At 43.8% G+C, this 14,112-nt stretch overlaps 1 protein-coding gene across 4 annotated transcripts in view; it reads right to left on the bottom strand.

Annotated features, from left to right (window-relative positions):
- LOC105477942 (gamma-glutamylamine cyclotransferase) overlaps nucleotides 1-7,685 on the bottom strand; it is a 56,214-nt gene extending 48,529 nt beyond the window's left edge. For 2 of the 4 annotated variants that reach the window (XM_011734823.2, XM_071081076.1), the window contains exons 1-2: nucleotides 5,557-7,587; nucleotides 2,723-2,894 (exon numbers count right to left, since the gene is read on the bottom strand). The gene's annotated coding sequence lies outside the window, so the exon portion shown is untranslated. The other 2 variants (XM_011734854.2, XM_011734834.2) reach the window with 2 other exon arrangements.
- Between the last annotated feature and the right edge of the window lie 6,427 nt (nucleotides 7,686-14,112).

The following is a 14,112-nucleotide window of genomic DNA, read 5'->3' as shown; positions in this document are numbered from 1 at the left end:
CAGAAGTATTTACTGATACGTGTATACACACAGGTCAGTACACACAGACATTTCCTTGCTCCATCAGCTGAGAGGACCTAAAAGCAATGCCACCACAGTCTAAATAAGCACACCAGCATCCGGCTTGTGGTTTCCAACAACATCTCCAACAGACGGGACCAGGGTTCCCTCGAGAAATGGCTGAACCTAAGACTGGAGCAGGAAATACACAAGAAGAATCTAGGGCATCTAGCAATATCGGAAAGCAAGGAAGTGCTCAAAAATAAACACACCCACCAGCCCAGAATGATGGGGCAAGTCAAAGGGACACAAGAGACGACAGAACAAGCTACCAATGACCAAAGCAGGAACAACTGGAGAACAAAATAAGGAGTACTGGATTAGAACCTAAAGTATAAAATAAGTGTCTGTGAGTCCATAATGATATAAATGACTGAGTAAATAAATGCAAGAAAACAGATAAACCTCCTACACGGAAGAATTCCAAATAACATATGTAGACACTTTCCCCTTAAGGAGATGAAGTCTAAATAACTCCTCCCTCCAGAAGTGCAGGCTGCTCACTATGACTTCCTTTCAGAGCACAGTATGAAGGGAGGGGGAAAGTGTGACTTTACAGTGGAGAAACCTGCCAATCACTATTTCAGTCAGGTAAGCAAGGTCAACAGCAAAAGAGAGAAGTCTTGTAGACGGTATGTAGGCTTGATACGATGTAACAAAAATGACACTTTACCTCCGTGGTCTTCCTCCCAATCCCCACACCCCTGTGGCACTGACTCCGTGGGGTGAGGGCTAAAGCAAATCATCAATTACACTGGGTTGCTGTGAACTGAGATTTCTGGAGTGGAAGAAAGGGGTATGGATATAAGTTCTATGACATTAAGCAAAAACGCTGCAGTCCAGAGACAGACTTGGATGTTACCAGTAGGCACTCATGAAATATTTTATCTTGAACAATGGTTTTCCCTGTCTGTTGAAATGGCTTAAAAACAACTGCCAATCCAACAGTAATGAGCACCCTGTTAGGTCCAGATTACGGTCTTTAAGTATCATTTTTCACTTTAAAACAGCTAACTAGGGCTCCTTGGAGAAACAGCTGATTCCAGATTTGAGGGAATAAATCTGACCATAACTTCCTCTTACTGTTGGGAGGAACTTCAAAACATATGATGACCTACTGAATCCTCTCTGCCTGGCTCCCTCTCCAGTCCCATCTCCTCCCTGCCAAGGACTCAGTCACATTCACTTTCTTTTGTCTCCTCAAATCTGTGGTTGGCAGAATAATGGCCACCCAAAGGTGTTCACATCCTAATCCCTGGAACCTATGAATATGTTACCTCCTATGCCAAAAGGGACTTCACAGATGTAAGGACCTTGAAATGCAGAGATTAATCTGGATTATCCAAGTGGGCCCAATCTAATCAAATGAGGAATCCTTAAAACTGGAAAACCTGTCCTGGATCAGATCAGACAGATGTGATGACAAAAGCAGGGTCAGAAAAGGGCAATGTTGTTAGCTTGGAATATGAGGAAAGGGCCAATAAGCCAAGGAATGCAGGTGGCCTCTAGCAGCTGCAAAAAGCAAGAAAACAGATTCTCCCTAGAGCCTCCAGACAGCTGTTATTATGCACATCTTTTTAATTAAAAAGTCCAAAATCACCCAGCTAGTAAGTGGCAATGGGAGGACGAGAAGCCAGGCGGTCTGACACAGAAGTTGGTGCCCTTAACCATGATGCTAATATTTGTCTCCCACATAACAAATTTCAATACCTTTTTCATTTATTAACATGATACCCTCCAGTGTTCAGAAGAGCTTAATAAATAGCTGCTGAATATGAATGAATGGGACAAAGATACAATTTCCCCCTGCTATTCTTGGTAAAAAAATAAAAATAAAAATGAAATTAAAAAAAACTCTGTTATGGAAAGTAAAATATGTACAAAACTAGGGTAATGATAGAAGGAGCTCTCAAATACTCATCGCCCAACTTCAACACTTAGCAACATAGGACCAGTCTTAATGCCAACATTAGTTTGGTATTATATTGTCTGGAAATACTCCCCCTTCAATAGTCTTTTCAGAATCACATGTTCCCAGCTCTCATTACATTTTCATTTATCTGTGTCAACATGAATTTTAAAAAGAAACCTTAAAATGGGCAGGTCTTTCTAAGCAAAACACAAAACAAAGACACTGTAAAGGGGAGATCAATATTTTAACTACATAAAATTAAAATTTTTTGCAAAGCCTAGAGATTGTATTACACAAAGTATAAAAAAAATAGGGTGGAAATAGTTATAGTATATATGACAAAAGATTCGTATTCTCAATATATAATTCTTATAAGTCAAAAGACCACACACCCCAAAGAAAAATAGATGCAGAAATGAACATACAGTTTCTCTACTATTCTTCCCTTCCCTCCTCCTTTAATTTTTTGAGACAGGGTCTCACTCTGTTGCCCAGGCTGGAGCACAGTGGCATAATCAGTGTAATCACAGCTCACTGCAGCCTCAGTCTCCTGGGATCAAACAATCCTCCCGCCTCAGCCTCCTAAACTGCTGGAATTACAGTATGATCCACCATACCTGGCCCCCCACCACTATTCTTAAATGACAAAGAGACAAGGGCTTCCAACTGACACTATTTGTCAGCATACTTCTTGTGGTGCTCTAGAACTTGAGCAATGAACACTCTAGAACAGAGAGTAAGAGTTCTCACCTGTAAGCTTGTTTCTTCAAGGAAGTGTTGCCTTAGAATCCAGATCCACAGTAAGCCTGAGAGTCTTAAAAACTTGTGACTTCAGAGTCCTTCCACATGACTCAAGACAAAGTAAATCTACCTCATAGGGTGACCAGAAAGTCCACGGGGACCAAATATCCAGTTTTCGGTCCTGTTGGGAGGTAAGAGAAGAGGAAGTCAACTGAAGAAAATTAAACATTTAAGCAATAAGGGGCTTAAAAACAAACATAAATGACCTAACTCCCATTAGAAGGCAATCTGAGACCCTGGGCATATGCCCAAGGAAGGAATATATTTTTGTTCAGTGCAAAAATGTAGTTCACATGCTTGAGGGGCCAAAGAATGCCTTGAATACAGGCACCTTCCAGTGACCTAGAGAAAGGGTTCAAAGTTCTCAAGACCTCCTTGACAAAATGTGGCACACATATGTAATGGAGTACTATTCAGCCATTAAAAAGGAGATCCTGTCATTTGCAACAATATGGTGGAGCTGGAGGTCATTATGTGAAGTGAAATAACCCAGGTAGGCACATAAAGACAAACTTTGCATGTTCTTACTCATTTGTGGGAGCCAAAAATTAAAACAATTGAATTCACTGAGATAGAGATCAGAATGATGGTTACTAGAGGCTAGGAAGGGTAGTGGGGGGTTGGGGGAAAGTAGAGATGGTTAATGGGTACAGAAACATAGAAAGCAGGAATAAGATCTAGTATTTGATAGCACAATAGGGTGACTATAGTCAGTAATAATGTAATTGTACATTTAAAAATAACTAAAAGAGTATCATTAGATTGTAACACAAAAGATAAATGCTTGAAGTGATGGATACCACATTTACCCTGATTATTTATGTGATTATTACACATTGTATCTCATATACCCTGTAATGAGCGTTATTACACATTGTATCTCATATACACCTACTACTAGGTACCCACAAAAATTAATCAAGAAAGAACTCTGAGAAATAACAGCTCTATATACTCTCCCACAAGTAAGAAAAGTAAAAAGAAAAAGAGAAAAAATGTATTCTCAGCCATCAGGCAAAGCCGATTTTAGTAATGCTGAGCTCCTATTTTGGTAATGTTGAGCTTCTTTGATGAGGGTTTCCAAGTCTTTAAAGTCAGATAAATTTAGATTTTAAAAAAGTCAAACCACTTCTGAAGTAGACTTGCCAAAAATGGCGAGCATGAACCTAATTAAGCCTCTAGCTCTAACTTCTAGTTTACAGGAAATATAGGGGATAGAGAAGTAAGCCAAACCATACTCCACTAAAAGCAGCCCAACAGATCCAGAACGTGAGGCACTCTACAGGCAATCAACCAAGCAACATCAACAGTCATTGGCATTAAAGAAACCCGCCAAGGCTGCTCTAGACCTGGGATGACAAACCACAGCCTGCGGGTCAGTCCAGCCTGTGGGTGGATTTTAAAACACAAAGGTTTTGGAAATTAAGTATTATTGGAACACAGCCACGCTTATCCATTTACTATCACCCCTGGCTACTTCTGCATGACAATAGCAGAGCTGAGCAGTTACGGCAGAGACCATAGGGCCTGCAAAGCCTGAAAGAGCTGGTATCTGGCCCTTCACAGAGAAATTTGCCACCCCTGCCCTAGACTGAAAGAGACAACAGCTGGGCATGGTAGCTTACGTCTGTAATCGCAGCACTTTGGGAGGCCGAGGCAGGTGGATCACTTGAGTTCAGGAGTTCGAGACCAGCCTGGCCAACATGGTGAAACCCCGTCTCTACTAAAAATACAAAAAAAGTAGCTGGGCGTGGTGGCATACACCTGTAATCCCAGCTACTTGGGAGGCTGATGCAGGACAATCGCTTGAACCCAGAAGGCAGAGGTTGCAGTGAGCCAAGATTGTGCCACTGCACTCCAGCCTGGGTGACAAGAGTCAATGAGACTCCATTGGGGGTGAGGGGAACAACCAACCAGCCTGGGCAATACCTATCTCTACGAAAAAAAAAAAAAAATTAGCTGGGTGTTGTGGCACATGCCTGTAATCCCAACTACTCAGGAGGCTGAGGTGGGAGGATGGCTTGAATCCAGGAGTTTGAGGTTACAGTGAGCCATGATCTCAACAGAGCTGGATCCTGTCTCAAAAAATAAAAAGATAACAGATAGTCAACAAATTCTTGTCTGGATTTGGATTCAAACAAACCAACAGTAAAAATAAGTTAATTTTTGAGGTGATCAGGTAAATTTGATCATGGGCTAGGTTTTAGAAAATATTAAGGAATTATTGTCAATTTCATCAGGAGGTGATAATTGTATTATGGTTACACAAGCAAATGCCCTTTCTCTGGAGAAGCATGCTGAACAATTTAGGGGTGAAATGTTATGTTGTCTGGAATAAATTGCTTTAAACTGCTTCAGCCACAACCAAAAAAAGAAAAAAAAGATGAAGTGGATATGGCCAAACGAGACTTGTGAAGTCCATTTGATGGATATATGGAAATTCATTCTACTACTTTGCTATGCTTTCGTGTTTGCTTAAAATTTTCCCAATAAACAAGCCAAAAAAAAAAAAAAAAAAATCAGAACCTTGATTGAAAAGTAGAGGTTATCACCAGAGAGCCTTGCTTTCCAAGCACCCCCACCCCCACCCCACCCCTCTTCACGCGCAGTCCAGGCTCAGCACGCCAGCTGTTTGCCTTTCTCTGAACACACTGTCATTTTCAGCTTCTTATTTTTGCTCATGGTGTCGGCCACCCTTTCCACTCTTCTGCCTATAAAAATCCACTCTCTGCTTAAGGTCTGTCCAACTGTGACCTTCTCCTGGCCCTCCAGTGAGCACTCACCTCTCAGCTCCAACAGCACACTGCCTCTGGTTTCATTCTTCTCTACGTTCTAGCTATTTACCAGGTCTGTTACCTCATGATGCCATACAATCCCAGAGACTTCCAACAGCTGAGTCTTTTCTGTAAATCCATTTGAGGGGGTATCAAGACGCCTTTTACGGAGCAACTCCGCAGTCCAGGGGCAGCTCCTCACAGCCTAAACACGGCTGCCTTATCCTGAGCAGTTTTACTGACAATAGAGCTTCGACTGAAGAATGAATTCCTCTTCAGCAGGACACTGAGCACTAATGTTTAATTGAAGCCTCTTAAAATTCCTAATAGATTTTGCCTAGATGGAGGATGTTCTAAAGAGGGCTGCGAATATTTCGTGTTTTTGTCTTCTTATTGTCACCCTTCCTTGGGTCCTGTCCCTCTTCAAGCACGCCTGCACTACACCTCCACACCAGTCTGCCGGTGCCCTAATCCCTGGTAAGGGCCCTGGCTCCAGGTGGGTACAAAGCCTCCCAATGACTTCAAGAATGGACACAGATTGGAAATCTTACTAGTAAAGAGAAAAATGAATAGATCATTTTAAAATCCCTCTTCAGTTCTACTTACGGCTACCCACTATCCAGAGAACGACAAACCACCACCCTCTCCTGACTAGTAGTAGGTAGGTCCTGGTTAGTAAAGTCAACTAGCCCAAAGTATTTCCATACAAAAATCCACCAATTCGAAATTAATTTAACTTTGCAAACTCAGCTTTTACAGTACAAATCTCTGCAAGAGCACAGTGGTTTGCTTACGGAGGAAAGTCTGGCTTCTCCTGGGAATAGTTGCAGGCAAACAAGGCATTTTGGGAAAATACGGGCAAACTGCAGGTGCTCCTCATCTGAGCATTTCGATAAACTGAATGAGGCCAGGGAAAAGTCGTCTTCATTTACAGGTAAATGTACATAAGGACACGTACGTGTGTGAAGACCTACACTTTATATAGGTCACCTGTAGTTTTTCATTAATCATTTTTCCTGGGACATTTAGCAAAATAAATCACATGCTTTTAAAAAAGGCCACAAATTCCGGGTGCGGTGGCTCACGCCTGTAATCCCAACACTTTGGGAGGCCAAGGCGGGCGGATCACGAGGACAGGAGTTCGAGACCAGCCTGGCCAACATGGTGAAACCCCGTCTCTACTAAAAACACAAAAATAGCTGGGCGTGGTTGCAGGCGCCTGTAATCCCAGCTACTTGGGAGGCTGAGGCAGGAGAATCGCTTGAACCCGGGAGGCAGAGGCTGCAGTGAGCCGAGAGCGCGCCACTGCACTCCTGCCTGGGCGACAGGGCAAGACTCCATCCCAAACAACAACAAAAAAGGCCAGAAATCTAGTACATTTTCTTATCACTTCAATATGAATCAACTAAGCGTGTAGTTAAGAAGCTGTGTTCCAAAAACACTTAAGTCGGCTTTTGAGCCTATGGCGTTCTCCTTGGCCCACGGAGTAAAATAGCAATGATAACCATAATTAATTATCAAGTTAATAAATTTCTTCAAAATTTCAGAATTTTCACTAACGGCTCCAAAGAAACCTTAGATCAGAAATTCACAAGTGCCAGGAGACGTTTTTAGATTTCTTTCGCTGCTTCCAGTCTCCTTACAAACGGGAAATCTTTAAGAACAATTTCTGAGAAGCGTTAGCCTGGTTCAGCCGAGGTCCTCTGAAAGCCAGCGTGTGAGCGGTCACGTTTCCTTTACAAGGAAGCAGCGTCCGTGCGTGAGGCGGTTCCTGGCTTTGGCCGCCCTCCGCCCGTTCTGGCAATCGCGCCCATGGCCCGCGCGCGAGGCAATGGAGGACGCGTTTCGGGGTCCACCGTCCTCTCCCTCCGGCTGGCCTCGCCGGCGGCGCCCCAGGCTTCCTCCCTCACCCCCGGGGACGCCGGGTGCTGCGGCCTCGGCCCAGACGCCGCGCAGGGAGCGGCGCCTCGAGTTCCCGCGGGGCTCAGGACACCTCGCGCGGGGGGCGGAGCGGACGCTCCCCCGACCCCCTCCCGCACTCAGCGCCTCACCTGCCGGCAGCCGGGGTGTCGGGGAGGGCCGGACCGGGGCGGAAATGCAGGGCCGGGCCCGCGCCTCTGCTCCCAGGCCGCCCCCGGCGGCGCCCCCTGCAGGCGGGACGCGAGGCCCGCCCGCCCCTGCTGGGCCCTCGCACACACCTGGCCGCACGCACAACTGACCGCCTAAGAGCCAGACCCACCCAGGCCGATGCCCGCCGGAGACGCCCCGCCGCAGACACAGCGCAACCAGCTTCACACACCTGGGGACACCCCACAGAAGTCACATCCACCCTAACACACCTGAGCACTCAGGCTCAAGCCCCGATTGCATGGTGGACCCAGACACCTGGGCCACACCCCACAAAACACAGACTCACGACTCCACAAGCTTGAGGACACAGCACCTCAGACGGACGCACACTCACACACAAATGAACCCAAAGCTCAGACACACCTGGGGATGCAAACCATGTGTGTATCTATCACATCACACATTACCAAGGGCCCCCAGCTGAGCATGCACACAGCCCTGATACCGAGTCCAGACCGTCATCTAGTCACACTGCCCACTTATTTACCAATACTCTCTTAAAATGTGGTTGAAGGAGACAATGGAAGAATGACATCACCTCTTCCCTAGCTCCAGGACTAATTTAAGCCCCAGAAATTACAGGACTGAGAACCAAAATCAGAAGAGAAAATTTTCCCGAGAGACATTGGGTTGAAGCAATGCCATTTGGGGGCCAGGTGGTAGGAATGGTACAGATATGGAGAGAGTGACACTTCTGTCTCTCCGAAAGCCACAAATCTGTGTTTATCAGATTAGCAATAATCCCGCTTAATCATTTCCTGCCCTTTCTACTTTCTCATGGACGTGGACTGATTGAAACCTTTATATAAATTGGTTTTTATCCAAACATTTCCAACAATGAGATGTGATCGCATTTTGAACAGATGTACAATTCCAAAAGAAATCTAAACCATCAGGTACATAAGTAGTTGGTTTTCACAGAGTTTTTTCTTGTCTTGGACACTTCATGATTAAATTGAAATGTATTTTTAAAAAACTTGTCTAGCTCATATTAATATTTTTAAAGGGAGCAGTAATAACTTTTTGAAGCGAAAGAATGATTCCACTTTCATTTCTTTTTTGAGGGAGGAAAATCATGTCAGCAAAGGAAAGTAAGGCAAATAGATTAATTCTTCTGATAAAGGAAAATTAAAGATGACAGGATGAATTTTTTGTTTGTTTTGAGATGGGTGCTCACTGTGTCACCTAGGTTGGAGTACAGTGGCATGTGCTGGCTCATTGCAACCTCTGCTTCCCAGGCTCGAGTGATCCTCCTGCCTTAGCCTCCTGAGTAGCTGGGACCACAGGCATGCACCACCACGCCCGGCTAATTTCTTGTATTTTTGGTAGAGACAGGATTTCACCACGTCACCCAGGCTGGTCTTGAACTCCTGAGCTCAGGCAATCCCAAAGCGATGGGATTACACATATGAGCCACAGCACCTGGTCAAGACAAATGTTAAGTTGCATCTATCACCAGGTAAGGCTGGGAAAGCCCAATTTAACATAGAATAGGCTCTGTGGGATGAAGCCTTCAGATTAACTTCTTGGAAAACAACTCACAGTTTGAAGAGCAGTTTTTGAAATGTGGTCCCAGTCCAGCAGCATCGGCAGCATCTGGGTATTTAGAAATGCACAATCTCCAGCCACACCGGAGGTGTCCTGACTCTGGGGGTGAGGCCCAGAGATGTACATTTTAATGAGTGATGCCAGTTCAAGTTTGAGAACCATCGTCTTTTGAGGATGTACCTCAGTGCTTCTCAAACTTTAATGTGCATGTGAATCAACCCAGGATCTTGTTGAAAAGTGTAGATTCTGGTTCAGCTAGCCAGGAGTAGGGTCTGAGATTCTGCAGGTGGACAGAGGGTGCTAAGTAAGGATTTTCTTGTGTATGGACACACTCAGGGTGCTGTCACTGTGAAGACAGCTCCACAGCAAAGCAAGGGTCTCATAGAGATAAAACTCACAAAGTGTTTCAAGGAAACAGACTGGTCAGTCTAGGCAGGTCCCGGGCTTGTCACATTTAGGGGTGGTCAGTTACTCAGGATCCCTTGGCAAGCCAACTGCTCTGGTGGCTTTTAGGAAGTGGGTTGACTCACCAAATCTGTTTGGTTGCGTCCAAATGGTACTATTGAGTGATTCACTGCAAAGAGTTCAGCTCTGTTCATTCTGGCCCCTTTACTCTGCCTTTTTACAAACTCCCACATCCTCTAGGCTTCGGGTCATGCAGTCAGCAAATCACTATGCACCTGTGTTAGTCTGTTCTTGCATTGCTATAAAGAACTACCTGAGACTTGGTAATTTATAAAGAAAAGAGGTTTAATTGACTCACAGTTCCACAGGCTGTACAGGAAGCATGACTGGGGAAGCCTCAGGAAACTTACGACATGGCAGAAGGTGAAAAGGAAAGAGTCACATCTTAAATTCTTAAATGGCCACAGACGGAGAGAGAGTAAAGGAGGAGGTGCCACACAGTTTTAAACAGCCAGATCCTGTGAGAACTCACTCACTATCACGAGAACAGCCAGGGGGAAATCCATCCCCATGATTCAATCACCTCCCACCAGGCCCCTCCTCCAACACCAGGGATTACAATTCGGCATGAGATTTGGGTGGGGTCATAGACCCAAATCATATCAGCACCTGTTCAAAGCTCAGCAAACGTTTTCTTTATCAACTCCAAGGATTTAAACCAGCAAATTGTCTTTAACCAGAATTAACCAGTTTGGCATTTGTACTGCCTAAATCAGAGCAGGTAATTGCTGATCTCTGTTTTCTAGACCTGGGTGTAATGTCTAATTTACATTCCTATTTAAATACATTGCCACTTAATATTATGTAAATGAGGTCAACCTCCTCTGGGTGTTACCTCTCCTGCATGTCTCCAGCATTGCAAGTACCACTCAATAGAGGGGAAGATATTCCCTGCGTCTCTTGAAACTCTAGTTATAATGTGAAATAAACAACCGAAAGGAGGTGCTATATAAGAAGCTTGAAGTCCAACTGAATAACACCATAAAATCTGCTGAAGTATTACCAAATTATTCCAGTAAACCATTCAATAATCATCTTTAGGCCTAAATAGCCTGCAGACTAAATCCAACCTGGTTGTCTGCGGCCTTCAAATAATGAGTTTTACATTTTTAAATACTTAATTTTAATTTTAAATTACATTTTAAACACTTTACATTTTGGAAACCAAAGAATCATAATAGTTCATGAGATTTAAGTTTCAGGGTCTGTATATAAAATTTGGTTTGTTGACACTGTCTGTGACTGCTTTCACAGGACAGCGGCAGCACTGAGTAACTGCCGCTGAGACCATATGGCCTGTAAAGCCTAAAATACTTAACTTCTTCCCTTTTACAGAAAGTTTGCCCACCCTGCAAACTGTGTTTCTTGCTCTTGCGTCTGTTTCAACACCTTCCTCTCCTTTCTGTAACTGTCTCCCTACTGAACCCAGTTTCACGAGCACAGACCTTAATGCTTTGTGTGTATGTTTCAAGGACCTCATGCCATGAGGTTTACTTTCTGATCATTTCCCTTTGCAAATCAGTATGAACTTAATAAGAAGACTTTCAAGTTTCAACGTAGGATTATTAGGCTAATTCAGAAAATGTGTGTGCAAAAGACAGCAAATAGTGTATATTTTGCAAACCATTGGATTCCTTACTTCCACTTCTAAACCTGGCTCTAAAAAGTTGTTAAATTTGAAAACAGCAGGATTATTCTTCCTGTGTGATTATTTTACTTGTTACAACAGGTCTCACTGCCGAACAATTTAAACCCATGACAAATTAACGAGCAGAGAAAACCAACCTCACGAAGCTAAGTTCACTCACATTAAATTCAATCCCAGTATTTCTAGAATTAATGTTTTAAAGATGATGCGGGTTGCTGTCAGGTTTTTGTGAATAAGACATTGACCTTTTCTCCACAAAAGATACGCAGTATCTTTTTTAAAAAGTATATGAAATTTTCCAAGAAATTGAAGTTGAGATGGTTTATGCTATTCTTGCCATCTTCTGTAATTTCAGGAACAAGCAAAGACCGGAACAAAGCACTATGAGATTATTTCCTCAGCTTTGTTGAATAAATCCCTCATCATGAATAGGAGAATAACTAAGAATTCTCAGAAGTAATCTGACCAGCCAAGTATACTATCCACCATGCTCAAAGCTAATGACATTGAAAGAGCTGTAGGCAGGCCACAGCCATCTCTAACCCTATCACCTTGCTGCCAATCAAGTCATTGGGCCCTGCTATCCAAACAGTAACTTTTAAAAGGAAATAATGCTAATCTGGTGCCTAGAAACGTAAACATTACACAATGAAATGTAGCTTAGTTCCCTTTGAGTGGTCAATGTAGGGAATGAATGCATATTGAGTGGGCCTCATATGCCAGGCACTTCATGATGCTTCTTGTGTCATCCTTTGAAGAATAGTATGAACCAGATATTATTATCCCCATTCTATCTGTGAAATGGCTCTGAGAGGTAAAATAACTCACTCAAAGGTACACTGCCAGTAAATGAGAGTGCGACGGCTTGAACTCACACGCAGCTGAGCCAAAAACCCATGCTCTTAACATGAGGTTTAAATGGGGAAGCTGGGTAATATACCTTGAAATGTATATTATCAGGACTCATCATTTATGTTTGAACCTCTTTGTTAAAATTATTAGTTCCAGTAAATAATCCTATGTATGTAGTTCTTTCAATGAAGCTCTTTCACACACATGATCCATTTGATCCTTATTCTTGCATGAAATAGTAAAGACCAGGGAGAATTTCTTCTGCTTTGATAGGCACGTGGCCTGTCTGAGCCCAGTCAAAGACCACCAGGTGCAAAACTGTAGTCGGATGAAGTCAGATTTATTGGCTCGTTGCAAGGAGAGAAGACTGAGGCCAGAGGAATCCTGGGATGCCTCAGCAAAGGTAAAGTTTGAAGACTTAGGAGAGGGGTGGCGTGTAGGTGAAATTTAAAGGAAAGAGTATTTTGACACGTTCAAGGCAGACAGGGCTGTGAGTACAGGTCAGCATCAGGTCTGGGGGTCTATGTCCTTGGAGACTACAGAGTTAATATAGATGCAGACCGGCACACCCAGAAACCCTTTAAGGGAAGCTCTGCACCCACGTTGGAAATAGAGGCTGCTTGTTTGTTTCAAGGAGACTTGTATCCCCCAGACAAGTTCAGATGCTTCACTCCTGATGATTTCAAACAGCAAAGCTTCTGAGAGTCAATGCTTTTCCAGAAGGAGGCCTCTCAGTAAGAAAGCAGCAAGCACCCAAAGACGGGGGTTGTTTGACCTGATATGACATCAGTGTGTCCTTGGAGGACATGCTTCCTGCTCCCTCAGCTGCCGTCTTTATCTGTACTATCTCAGCCTGATGGATGGCAGGGGGCAGAAGTTTACTTTTTCAGTCTGAGATACTTTTTTAACTTATCAGGCCATATCAGGACTAGAAACCTTCAAAATATTTATTTCCATGCAGGTGTTGGCATTTCAAACATTATGACATTTTACAACAGATTTTGATGAGGATTTGCATAAGCATGCAAAGCAACTCACCTTTCTAACTTCTTCCAGTGGACTTCTCTATAAGAGTGTTTTTTTAAAAAAAGGGTTAAGCATCTAAATATTTTTGAAGGCTCCTGGGTTAGTCCATTCTTATTTCATAGAGGAGAAATTAACCAAAGCAAGGACAACTACCGATAGTGACAGGAGGCAGCCAAATGCCTAGGCAGATAGGGCAGGTCCCCAGTGAAACCCCACCTTCAAGCCAAAAACAGCCTGAAAACTGAAAGACTGGATTGCTGGTCCCAGATGAAGTCTGCAACCCAGAGTGAGAACTTCTGTTCCTGTTTGCCCACCCTTTCCCAATTGATTCTTTCTGAATTATGTCTTTTAACCAACCAAATGTTGCCTTTTCCAATACTACCTACAGCCTGCCCCTTCTCCATTCTGAGCCCATAAAAAGCCCCAGACTCAGCCATATTAGGGGAACTTTCCCACCTTTGGGTAGGGGGACCACCCCGGTGTCCCCGCTCCATGAAAGTTGTTTCATCATTCAATAACACTGCCTTGCTCACGCTTTGATTGTCAGTGCATCCTCATTCTTTTTGGGTGTAAGACAAGAACTGGGGAACCAGTGCGTAAGCCTGACTGGGCCCTGGCAGGCTGAGTGGGCAGGTTGCCTCCTGCAGCAGGTAGTGTGATTGAGTGAGGCCTGGGTGGGATGTTGCATCTTGCAAAATGACTGAGAAGAAAATCCTGTGTCACTACCATTATTTTAATCAGAAGCAACTGAGGCATGGAGCACTTAACAGATTCATCCCAGGTTCCAGGTAACTAACGGAAGGATTGGAGTTGTTTGTATCTAATTGGTTTGCTGGAACTTAAAAATAAAAGATACATGCCAGTGAAGTTAACCCTAGCACTGCTCTCACACACCT

This window comes from Macaca nemestrina, chromosome 16, assembly GCF_043159975.1.
Source record: "Macaca nemestrina isolate mMacNem1 chromosome 16, mMacNem.hap1, whole genome shotgun sequence".
Taxonomy (NCBI): Eukaryota; Metazoa; Chordata; class Mammalia; order Primates; family Cercopithecidae; genus Macaca; species Macaca nemestrina.
The sequence above is the reverse complement of the archived record's forward strand: the minus strand, read 5'-3'. Positions and strand labels throughout refer to the sequence as shown.